Source organism: Austrofundulus limnaeus, unplaced genomic scaffold (assembly GCF_001266775.1).
Source record: "Austrofundulus limnaeus strain Quisiro unplaced genomic scaffold, Austrofundulus_limnaeus-1.0 Scaffold15, whole genome shotgun sequence".
In the NCBI taxonomy this organism is placed as follows: Eukaryota; Metazoa; Chordata; class Actinopteri; order Cyprinodontiformes; family Rivulidae; genus Austrofundulus; species Austrofundulus limnaeus.
This window is the reverse complement of record NW_013952417.1, coordinates 672,369-680,345: the sequence shown is the minus strand read 5'-3', so window position 1 is coordinate 680,345 and position 7,977 is coordinate 672,369.

Sequence of the window (7,977 nt, the reverse complement as noted above, 5' to 3'; positions counted from 1 at the left end):
ATATATATATATTGTCCCCCTTTTTAAACAGTCTGAACGTGACAAATTAGATTTTTCAAATCCAAACCAGGTCATTTTTCAAACAGAGTCCAGTCATGTCGCATTTCATCTGACTTTTACTTCATGGTATAATGATAATAATAATATAATGATAAATCAGATCCAACGTCATGCAGTTTACAGCTCAGAACTCTACACAGGACAGAAGACAAGTTGTTGATGTTTTTTTTTTCTTCCTGGATGAGGGAGAATTTACAACATGGCTAGTAATGATATTAGTTTAATTGAATTGAAATGTGAGTTTGTTTCTACTTTTATCACACATGTTCCACATGATGTTTTTACTGGACAAAACAAACATGTCAGAGGATATTTTAACTGCCTTTGATTGCACAACAACTTTAGAATCAGTACACACACATTAACACGTGCAGCATTCATCTAATTAACCAGTATCTTGGTTAGTTATGCTTTTTACAACGTTTAAAAACGGATGTCTTGTTTAAAAAAATTGGCATTGCAAAGCAAACAATAAGGTTGTGTGGAAAATTTGGATTTTAAATCCCAAACATTTATCAGTAAGCTATCTGCATGCATGGACATTTGTTGGCACAAAGTTTATTTTGGCTTAAAAAGTTCAGTTGAAAAGTAAGCTGAGCACGGAGCAAAAAAATTAATCAATGCGTAAATACAATTAAGTAAAAAAATTAAACTGTTACCTGAATAAATAAATTTACAGCGCTTGATTTAGCTAGATAATGCACCTGCTTTAGTGTATGAGCAGTGTTTCATTGCTGTTTTATAAATGCTTGACAATGCCACATATTTATAAATCACAACAAATCCTTAAAGACATTCTCCTTTGTACCCTTCCCTTAACAGTCTGTGTTCCACCAGTGGGCAAAAACAGTGCCGTTTCTGCCTTCAAACATTTCAGGACGTTTTCAGACATTTCCAGATGCTACCAAGGATTTTTTTATTTTATTTTATTTAAAAAACCAGGGTGCCAGATGACTTCCTCCAGTTCCTACCTTTAACTTGACACCCTGACAAAAACAAACAAACAAATAAATAAATAAAATCAAAAGGCTTTTAAGAAATTTCAGGGGCAACTATAAGCAGATGTCTCCTTCCTTATTTACTAAACTTCACCTTTCATGACTCCCTTGCTCCAGTCTGAGTTCTGAGAGTTCACTAACGTGGCCCTCGTCTGTCAGCCTCTGTCCACGATGCTGTGTCTTTTGAGCACTTCCCCAGCAGGGATGCATGATTACTGCTGGTCCTCTGCTATTGAAATCCCCTCTCCTTCATGGAGTGGCGCTCCCTCTGCAGCAGCTGTTCACAACTATCAGTCAGAATGCAGGGCTCTCCCCGGGGAGCTCGTCTCTCCTGTGAACACAGAAAAGGACTTGTCTGTGTTAATTGTGGCCCGCTGGCTGTGGCAGGTGATGCGGCAGTGATGGAGGTCAGACAGGTGGAGATTGGGTCTTGCTTTGCTGCAGCCTCCTTTCTCCTCACACTGTCTATACAGGCTGGTGGCTTAATTCACTGACCATTAGCCAAGAGATTTGTTATTGCTCACTTCTAAAGGCACTGACAGAAGGCATTTTAGCTGCTGGATGACTCCCCCTCTGGGAATTACAATGAAGGATATGGCTTCTGCTGCTCTGCTTCTGAATCTTTCCCGTCTGGCTCGAGCCCGGGAAGCCGCTGCAGAGGCTCGCACACCTCATCCTTTATAACATCATCCTCCATACTCCTCAACTGCTCGTTCCACGTCACATCGGATGGGATCAAGAGGGCCCGGAGAATTGGCCGACGGCTTTCCGAGTCATGGAGCTCCTGATTTGTCAATCACTTTTCAATTAGCAAATGAGCCCCACCAGCAAGGTAAGGTCCTGGTCAAAACGAGTTCAATCACAGCCAGGGAGAGCTGAGGTAAGACGGAGAAGAGCTGAGCCAGCAGGAATCAGCCACTTCTTCACACGCAGCAATGAAATTAACTCAATATAATATAATTACCATTATGCAATTGATCAAATGGTCTCATTCTTAAAGCAAAGCCATCAAAAGGCCAATAAGTGACTTTATCAGGAGCAGAGAAATAAAGATGAAGCACCAGCTCTTAAAAACTTGTTGTTTAATGGATGGATTTTTCAACATCAAATCAAACAGTCAGGACAGCAAATATAAATTCTGTTTAGACAAAATGAACCAAAGATGTTCAGATTATTTCATTATATTTATTTATTATTATTTTAAAACCTGTCAGCACAGGAAAGCAGAGCCATCAAAAATGTTTAAAAAGCATCAACAAGCACTTAAATGTATAACACAACTGAAAAACTGAGCATTCTTGGATAACTCCTTGCTGCACGTCCTTGGTTTTATACCTTGACTCATTTCTTCTTGTGATAAACATGATTCATAGTCAATGAGAATTACCATCCCCAAACAAAAATGGTATTGTTCGCTCTTACCACTGCTGAAACCTTGTCTTGAGCAGAGTTGTAAAGAAACTAAGTACAAATACTTTGCTACTGTACTTAAGTAGAATTTTTGGGTATCTGTACTTTACTTGAGTAATTATTTTTCAGCCTACTTCTTACTTCTACTTCTTACATTTTCACACAATTATCTATACTTTCTACTCCATACATTTTTAAAAAAGACAAAAAGTAAAAAGACGTTTTTTTCTTTCATTTTTACGTGTTTTCATTCCAGCTTGTTATTGTAAAAATAAATACAACCCATATAAATTGTCCCTCCTAGATAGAGTGAATTTATTTGTGGTTGAATGAGAAGTATAAATATATTAAATTCTGATACCGTATTAGTTCGTACACAAACAAATCATGTCACACTCCAGCAGGATATAATTATTAAAATAAGAAGTATTTGTATATCATGAATTATATTGTTGCATTTGGCCGCAGGCTTGGAATAGATTTTCATTTTGGGGAACATGTTTGTGCAGCCTTGATATACATGTTTGTGTATAAACTGAAACAGCTAAACTAGTGTATCCTAAATTTAAAATAAATTAATTATTTTAACACAATATAGTCATTTCTGTTATGATTTTTGTCTATGTTAAGTGTTTTTAGTTTTAGTTTCTGTCATGTTCATGTTTCCTTCCTCCTGTCTTGCCCTTGCTCCAGCCCCACCCACTCACACCTGATCCTCATGTTTYTCCCTCAGGTGTTTGCTGTTAGTAATTGTTGTCTGTGTATTTAAGCCCAGTCTTGTCACTGTGTCTTTGTCTGATCATTGTTGGTTTGTTTGTATGTCTCCTGCTCTTGTTAGATTCTTGTTATGCCCTGGCTTTCTTGCTCCAGCTTTTTTTGTTAGTTCTCAGTTTTTGCCACCACATTGGCTTTTTRTTTAATAAATTTTTGTTAAAACTTTCTAGCCTGCCTGTCTGCCTGCAATTGGGTTCACCCTGCCTCACAGCTATAACAATTTCTGCATTTTTTTGGTGAGGTCACCTCCTAATAAATGTCATTACAGAAAATCTAACTGCTCATTTAAAATCAATACTTTTACTTTTAATACTTAAGTACAAAAAAATTCAGATACTTTAATACTTTTACTCAAGTAATATTCCTAAAGGAGACTTTAACTTTTACCAAAGTAATGTTTTGGTAAGATACTTTTACTCAAGTACCACTTTGTGGTACTTTATACAACTTTGGTCTTGAACATTGCCCCCAGTCAGAGTTAGCTCTTACAGGACTCGAGCTTTGTGGGATTGGTCTGAACTTTTTGGGCTTGTTTGCTTCTGAGATGCTGAAAGAGGCTGTGAGAAAATACAGCCAACATTACAACTGTTCCAGTAAAAATGACAAAGAATATCAAATTAAACGTATAAAGATAGGAAACAAACGTGCAGGAGGTGATTGAACAATTTTGTGCGTACAGGAGACAGCGAGGAGTTCAGGTGGCTCTACGTGGCTTTATCCACAGTCAGCTTCTTCCAGCCGTCCATAGTTTCTCATCATCCTGGTGCTTCCACTTCTCACTCATCTTCTGTTGTACATCTCTTGTCTCTATTGATCCAGTGGATCTTTGCCTGTTTTTCATGCCTCCAGTCCTGACTGTCCACAGGTTTTTCCCAGTCATTAATTTTCTGAGTTTGTTGTTGCCACATCAGTTGTGTTCTTTCATATTTTGGTACATCTTTTCTTTAACTTCGGTTGCCCTTTCATGCCTTTTAGATGTTACCATACCACAACCTTGACACATGATTTCAAAGTTGACTAAATACTTGTTTTAGGTATTTTATCTTGCTTGACTTTGCCCTTTTTGTGTTGGTTTTGTTTTAATGTTATATCTTTCCACAATGCTTGTCTTCTGTATTGTTTGTCTGAAATAGTTCTTTCTTGCAAATGAGTCCTTGTGACTCAATGGGACCTGAATGAGCAGAATTCATGGGGTTAACCATTTTGAGTTTGCATATTTGTAGACAATAAGTATTAAAAAAAAGAATAGGTACACAGCCACAGTAAGAATTTAGGTTTCTGTTATGTTCTCCCAGTATTACACAGGCTTGTTTAAATGTTGTGCAGTAAACTTTAAAGGAGCTTCAACATGCTGTTTCTTCAGCAGTGGAGTCTTGCGTGGTGAGCRTGCWTACAGGHCATGGTGGTTCAGTGCRTTACTTATTGTTTTCTTTGAAACAAWCRTACCTGCTAATTCCAGGTCTTTCTGAAGCTCTCCACAAGTGGTCCTTGGCTCTTGGACAACTCTTCTGATAATTCTTTTCACTCCTCTATCAGAAATCTTGCGAGGAGCACCTGGTCGTGGTCGGTTTATGGTGAAATAATGTTCTTTCCACTTCTGAATTATGGCCCCAACAGTGCTCACTGGAACCTTCAGAAGTTTAGACATTCTTCTGTAACCCATGCCATCATTATGCTTTGCAACAATAAGGYTGTGAAGGTCTTGAGAGAGCTCTTTACTTTTACCCATCACCACATGGTTCTTGTGTGATACCTGGCCATCATTTGGGACTGAACCAGCTGATATTAATTTGCACTGACAAGGGGCAGGCTTGCTTTCTAATTACTGAGAGAGTTCAGCTGATGCCTTGGCTTTCCATGCCTTTTTACACCTCCCTTTCTTCATGTGTTCAATACTTTTTCCCTGTGCCATTCCACATTATTACAAATAACTTCATTTCTGGACATTTATGGTTTGATTTCTTTGTATGTATGGATCACTTGGGTTGTTACCGACATCTGGTGAAAATTTCATATCATTAGCACCTCTAGTAATATATTTACTGAGAAAAATGGTGACGTGTTCAATACTTATTTTACCTGCTGTATAAGGGCTAAAGGTTCTCGTGTTTCTTCTAATTCTGAAAAAAATTCATGGGGAAAAATAAACAATATATTTTCATGTTGGACCTGAACTTTCCTAAAGCAAATACACAAATAATGTGATCTGCTCTACTTTCGGCTGTCATGTTTTTTGCACTTTTATCCCCACTGGACAAAAGAAACGGCATGCACACATTATGTCAAATTAAACCACAAAGAACTGTTTGGACATTAGGTAGTCTTTAATGAGATCTGTTTTATAATGTAATTTCTGGTGAAATCTCATCTGATATGACCTATTGTCATTAAACACTCACTGGATTGCTTCTGTGTACAGTTTGCAGTGAGCTCCATCTTCTAGCCAACAACATTGATTATCAGTGATTGGGCTGATGCAGCGCTGCAGCTCTGATCGAACCCCCATCAAGCAGATGGATGTTGGATCTCTCAGGTAGGAATGGCAAATGAAGCGATCTCTCTCTCTCTCTCTCTCTCTCTCTCTCTCTCTCTCTCTCTCTCTCTCTCTCCCCCTCCTCTTGTCAGCAGCTCTGACCTTCTCCCGCTCTGTGACAGAAGCTGCTGAAGGACATCCTGATTGGCTGACAGTGCACTTCCTGCCTAGCCGTCAGCGCGCCGGCCGCTGCCAAGGTGTGAGAGGTCCGGTGGGCACGTGGGCGCTTGATGAAGCAGGGGGATCGATGAAGCGAGGAATGATGAAGAAATGAGAGGCTGAGACGGACAGGTCGCAAAAATGACTCTGTCACATTTTGTGGGAGCGGGAAGAAACTTCCGAGAGTGGGAAGAGGAGGAGTAGAGAGATAATCAATAAGCAAGAAGAAAGAATCGGTAGCAGCCAGGTATGTGCTGCACAACATAGCTGGAGAATTTATTGGAGTTTAAGAAATTAAATATAACCTAAGGGACTTTAAAGATTGTCTTAATTAATAAAGTAATCATGGAGCGTTCCTGATTTGTGACAAAATGCACTTTTGTTGCCCCCACAGCTCTTGAAACAGATTAATCTGTTATTCAGCAGAGAACATGAAACCACTCGTCCTCTGATCTTTCTCTCAGAATCAGAACAATAATAAGCAGAGTGGGAAATGATTGATGAGCAAGTGGAATCCTAAACTGCTTTCTGGTTGGTTGCCAGACACTCTGGTTTATTTGTCTTCATATTGGGGTGAGTCTGTGTTTGTCTTCGGTCTCTGGAGAAACCACATGTCCTGAGAAATGACCCAGCCCACCAGAAAGAGCCCAAATATGAAGCTGGGCTCATCTTACAGTCGTTACGGCCTGCATCGGGGATGGAAGTGCAGTGTTTTTAGAGATGTTTAAAAGGACTCGAGGGGCCTTAAAGGCACTAAAATGATTTCTGTGTCCCCCAAGTCCATATTATGCATGCCAGAGACACCAAATTAAAAACATGCAATCTGTGTTAAAAAGTTTACACCAACTAGAACAGTGTATTTCTTTGCTCGGAATGGAATTAGTCACTCAAAAAGGCTAAAATCTACCTAAAACCATTACTGGAGCAGAGAGTAAGAACCAAAAGTAAGCAGCCGAAGGCCACGAACGCTAATAATTTTTACCGATCTTCCCAGCAGCTATTTACATGAAATGTGATTGTACACATTTATCACAGTTTTATTCAGCTGTGGTAAAACAGGAAAAAAAATGCTATTTTTATGTCATTTCAAACAAACAATTCTTGAAAAAAGGGAAAGCTAAACCCTCTACTGGGGAGACTACATTTCTATAGATTTATTTTGTCTGGTGGATATGTTTAAAACAATTGTACTTTTTGTGTTCAGCAGTTTAAAATCAGAGATTCTCATGTGGATTCTGTCTGACCTCGAGACTCAAAGAGATCTCACTCTGAATTTTCTCTATATTTGTTCATGTTATATTTGGCAGTTGCCTTTCCTGACACAACTTGGGCCAAAACTACAACCTCAGGATTAAGTGATTGAACACTGTTTGACCACAGCCCCTTTGCTGTTATTGGTGTAGGTCTGTTATTCATCATGAAATCAAGAGTCCAATGAAATTTCAGATAATGCAACAAAATAGAAAAGAAAACATGAAGTTAATACTATACTTGTACAACTGTATTTCATATAAAGTCCATAAAACAGGGATTTTTAACCAATAAATTAATCCAGTAACTTGATAAATGTATACATTAAGAACATTTTAATATATATTTTTTTAATTTAACCTTTATTTAATCAGGTCTCATTGAGATTAAAAATCTCTTTTTCAAGAGAAACCTGGCCAAGAATGGCAGCAAAATAATGTGAATTAGATCAAAATGGATACTTTCATTTTCTAGGAAAAAGACTTATAAAACACTAATTTACCTTGAAACGATATTCCATATGGTTATATTCACACTGCAGGTCTTAACGCTCAATTCTGATTTTTTTTGCAAAAAAAAAAAAAAAAAGAAACATATATCACCGCTAAAAAAATAAAGGGAACACTTGAACAACGCACGCTAACTCCCGATCTTAATCAATGAAATATTCGCATTGAGTACTTTGTTCGAATGTGCTTCACAAAAATTTGATGTACTTGGACTTAGCGTGTGTTGTTTAAGTGTTCCCTTTATTTTTTTAGCGGTGATATATGTTTCTTTTTTTTTTTTTTT